This window comes from Priapulus caudatus, unplaced genomic scaffold, assembly GCF_000485595.1.
Source record: "Priapulus caudatus unplaced genomic scaffold, Priapulus_caudatus-5.0.1 Scaffold991, whole genome shotgun sequence".
In the NCBI taxonomy this organism is placed as follows: Eukaryota; Metazoa; Priapulida; class Priapulimorpha; order Priapulimorphida; family Priapulidae; genus Priapulus; species Priapulus caudatus.
Genome location: NW_014578052.1, coordinates 12637 through 18118, shown reverse-complemented (window position 1 = coordinate 18118; position 5482 = coordinate 12637).

The following is a 5482-nucleotide window of genomic DNA, read 5'->3' as shown; positions in this document are numbered from 1 at the left end:
TGTGTGTGCGTGCGTGCGTGCGTGCGTGATTGAGTGAGGTTGACTGGTGAGCGTACGGATTGAGAGTTGATCGAGTGAATGTGCGAGTGCGTTGCTCCCACGCACCGACCTGTAGTAGAATCGAGGTGTGACTAGTGGGCCCAATTACAAACGGTCATTGTGCTGTAAATAATGAGGTCTGGTCGTTGGGTTTCATACCAGGGTCAGTAAATCAGGTGCTCTCAACCGCATTACCTTGTAGTAGTACTCATTTCTCCTCTGTACAGAGGAGCGACGAGATTTTACGATGTGTTCATTATGACGTCACGTAAAACCGTCATGGCCGACCACACCGTGTGCGCTGAATCGGGTGAGCCTTTTCGCTCCACATATCTCGTAGTCTCGCCACACACCCATCTAACACGGACCACAAATGTTGCCAACCGAGGCAGTAATATAGTACGCGCGTGTCACTATGATTAAATCAGAGATCTATAGATAAATAGAGTATATCATACACTCCTATGTAACGAACGCAATATTATATTTCAGGTTTATCTCCTTTACCAGCAACCTACGCTTCTTCAAGCTGTAAGCATTGTACTCGTGCGCGTAGAAATCATAAAAGAGCAGCCGGTATGTTCACTATAAATATGTTGAAATATATATAATACATAATACATGTACAAGGTTGCCCGTTATGTAAGAGGGAGAAATATTTCACTGTGTATACGCGAAATGCTTTCTAAGCGCAAGCTTCGATCATCTTGAGATAGGGTAACAGAATAAATAAATTATTATTATTATATTATTATTTATATTATATAATTAATATAATAATAAGAATATAAATATGAATAAGAATAAATATAATAATAAGAATAAGAATAATGAAGCATGTGATTGGCTGGACGCACGTGTGAAGGAGCACTGGGACAGGACAGGGAACGCTAGCAAGCTGCTGGAGCAGTTCAGTGCGCACCAGTTCCTCCTACAGCCTAGTCCGGATGACGGTGACCCACAACATTGGGACAACGCCATACTTATGACGGGGTGAGCAACGGCGCATCGCCGCGTACCATGAAGCTGCCATATACCTTCTATATATTTTTGCTATATATCCATGCAGGCATACTCATGTATGAAGAATAACTAGGGGATACCTTCATATTCGTTTTCTATAAGTCAGTCGCCTACCATTGGGTAAAAGCGGCCAATTCATGTTTTAGTTGTGGTTATACGATGCCACAGCAAGTACGTATAAATAAATAAATAAATAAATAAATAGATAAATAAATAAATATATATATATATATATAATATACATATATATATATATATATATATATATATATATATATATATATATATATACGTGTGTGTGTGCGTGCATGCATGTGCGCGCGCGTGTGTGTATACATAATAACTCATATGATATATGTCAAAACTAATTGATTATTAATACATGACATAAATATATTGCATGTGTGTGTTTACCGATATTTTAGGCTCAACTTGTTCATTGACGGCGACGACGACCCTAGCATAAACGACAATGTCGTAGGTACGACACGGTCAGGTGTGGTATTTAGATGAGCTTGGTGCTGTATGTGGTGTGCTGTATGTGTTAAGCGGTGCGGTATCCACAGAATATCGTGGATCAGTTCTTGCCGGCATATATATGTAGCCTATGGCGCTATCAAAGTGATACATATAGAATTACTAAAATAATAAAAGAATGATGATAATAATAAAATAATAATAAATGATAAATGATAATGATGAAATAATGATACTAAAAGAATCGCGTTTGGCGTTGCTCATGCATGCATACATACACAGGGCTGGCTAACCTGAAGGCAATGTGCCAGCCGCTGCTATCCAGCTCCGTCAACGAAGCCGAGAGTTTTGCTGCTGTACACGTCATAGCGCACGAGCTGGGTCATAGGTCAGTATAACCCATTATCCATGTTTCATCAGTATAACAAGTATAACCCATTCTCCATGTTAGACGTTGATTTCAGACAAACATTACCCGAGTGACATGATGTAGCGATGAGTGGTCATGACCTATAACCTGTACCTAACCCTACGGAGACTTATCGCTCATCAGAGAAAAAAAAATTAATCTATCCTCTCAACGCGTGTCCGACACGACAGCCATATATGCTGGTGCTTGCATGCGCTTTGCGGGTTAAAGCCTATGCGAACTAATGCATATAGTTGAAAAATAACACAGCTACACATTACTAGGTTTAACATACGTATTTTTTGGGGGTTCGCATAGGCTTTAATGCCGTGTAATTTTATTTAGAAAGTGAATTTCTATGTAAGTACTAGACTTCTCAGTAATCTTCGTGCACTCTCTATTATTATACTGTCTGTGAAGTTTTGGCATGATTCACGATGGCGACGGCAACCTGTGTGATCCCGTAAGATGGATCATGTCCACTGTGCTAGGCGCCGGACAGACGCGATGGTCAGAATGCAGCCGGACTACTCTAAACAACAACATACGGTAACGCCGCCTGCAAATAAGGCATCCGATTAATCTTAACATGCCAATTTTATTTTAAAATCACTTCAATTATATTTTTAATATTATTATTATTATTATTTCAATGTTAATTTTAATTTTATCATGGCTATTATCAGAATAATTCCCGTATTGATGACTATTGAGAACCCGTTGTTGGTTCCTATTGTGACTATTATTTTAAGAATAGTTACTGATTATTTAAGAAGTTATTATATTTTCAGTATCAAATTACCTGGAATAGAAAAATCGGATTGAACAGCAGGAACTATTTGATGCACAATAACAAATAGATAACACAATTTTGTTCAATAAAACCTATAGACATTTAAGATGCTTCGTGGACAAACGTCCGGTGCGTCCAACGCACTTTCACGCGTTCGTCCAATGCATTTAACAGAACTGTTCGATAAAACACAGAGAGTTTAGGTGCTTGCTGGACAAAAGTGCCGTGATTCCACGCGTGCTTGACCACATAAAAGGCGGAAATTTACCCGGACAGCGATTCACAGCCGACGAACAGTGCGCCATTATAATAGGCCGCGGAGCTACGCATGCGCACAGAAACGATGCTTCTTCTGGATTCCCCTTTGAGGTAATAGTCAAAAGAAAGCAAAGTAGAACTTCTTTATCTTTCTCTCTCTCTCTCTCTCGCTCTCTCTCTCTCTCTCTCTTCAACACACTCTCTCTCCTCTCGTCTCTGCTCTGCTCTCGATATAGTTAGTATTATATATGATATATTATATGTGCCCACCGCACTGTACATCATTAGCAGTTCAGGATCCATGATTTAACCCTCCTCTGAGTTCAAAGTTCTATCAACACTACTCGTCCACCCAAGGAAGCACATTTCATGCTCCTTTCAATAAAGTGATAAAAATGGTAGGTCAGCGCTGAAACCAAAAAGTTTTTCACTGTGTCCGTTAGACCATGTCCTCAGAAAATGTCTGATATCTGACCTTTCCTCCACTGCCCTTTGACCTGTGACCTCCAATTTCGCACTGGTGATGGGTTTCCTGCCCATGACACTATACACCGAATATTAAGAGCATAGGTCGAGCCGTTAAGATTTGTGCCGCAATTCCGTATTTCCTCCTATACCTTAAGTTAAGGGAAAAATATTCCCCCCTCCGTTTACACATCTTGACCTTTGACCCTTGGCCCCCAAATTTGTCCCCCCCACGTCCCGAATATCGTGACCGTACGTCGAGCGGTTAAGATTTGTGCCCAACTGTTGACGCACGCACGCACGCACGGACGGACGGACGGACGATCATGCGATTCTACAAGCTGCAGGACGGACGGACGGACGATCATGCGATTCTACAAGCCGCATCTGGCTACGTCAGATGAGCTAAAAAGAGAGAGAGAGAGAGAGCGCGCGCGAGCGAGGGAGCGAGAGAAGAAGAGGAAGAGAGAGAGAGAGATAGAGAGAGAGAGAGATAGAGAGAGAGAGAGAGAGAGAGAGAGAGAGAGAGAGAGAGAGAGAGAGAGAGAGAGCGCAACACCTATAAATCAATGTATCCTAGGTATATTTCGTTCTAGCTAATGTGCACGACTTTATGGTGTCGTGTTCCTGGAACAACCCAGCAGCGATCCAGCCATCCCGCTCTAGAAGGAACCTACTGTGGTAACGATCGGGTGCGTCTTTCATTTCCTTGCTCACTACGTTTTTGAATTCAGTTCAATTTTGTGTTATTTAGGGTGTTTATTTGGAGATTTCGCGACTTAATCCCAAAGTTACAGCCTAGTTAAATGTTCTTAAATATACGGGATAGCGCGAAATAACGCCCTTAACTGCCCTCTATACTGGTTGTTCTGCCGTAGTTTTCTCAATGCAGACGTTTGAATTCACTCCGAAGTCTTTAACCTACGGCTACGTAGTAAACTTTCGCTGGTCACTCGCTCTTCTACATTCCGTCTTCTTCGTCATTTCTCATCGGAAACAATCTGAGATGTTAATCTTAGATTCGTGCTAATATTGCAGTGGTGCAGGCAAGGGGAGTGCTTGGCCTGGGGAGCTAACGGGCCAGCTGTTATAGACGGTGGATTCGGGAACTACCAGGCTGGTCCCTGCAGCGCCGGATGTCTGGAGAACGGGATAGGCGTAGTGACGTACCATCGCGCCTGTGACGGCCCTGAGTGAGAGCCGGATATGACGTCATTTTACTAAGGAACACTCGCCGCGTTTTTACGTAGTTCGGCGATTCTCGAGCCATAATATCTCATATGTTACCTCAGACAATAATATCCGTTTATGGAAATTATATTATACCATATTATAATAAATGATATTATGGAATTTTAGTGTGCGAAACGTAAATTTTTCAGGCCACGCAATGGAGGAAAAGAATGTACGGGAGTCAACCGATTGGTTTCCACGTGCGATCACAAGGAGGTATATCTGCATTTACATGTATTGTCATTTGGTCATGATCTATCAACGAACTAAAATGAGGTTATGGTTAAGCTGTAAACTGAATGCAAGGCTACCAAGCTCAGCCGACCCCACACAACGTCCTGAAGGGCTTCTATATGCGTAGATGGTTTTAGCTCTGTCTACAGACAAACAAGGGAAAGCCGGTGCCAGTACAGGCATACACGGACAGTGTCTGCAAGCTGCTAGCACTGAAGGATCCAGACGTAACCCGCGAATCAAGACAGTTCTTCTTCAACAAAGGTAAAGCCACGATGTTTCCCATGCTATGTGGGCATATATATTATATATATATATATATATATATATAGTATATATATACTATAGAGAGAGAGAGAGAGAGAGAGATGAGAGAGAGAGAGGAGAGAGAGGAGAGAGAGAGAGAGAGAGAGAGAGAAGGAGAGAGAAGAGAGAGAGAGCAAGAGAGAGGAGAAGAGAGAGAGAGAGAGCAGAGAGAGAGAGGGAGAGAGAGGAGAGAGAGGAGAGAGAGGAGAGAGAGAGAGAGAGAGAGAGAGAGGAGAGAGAGAGAG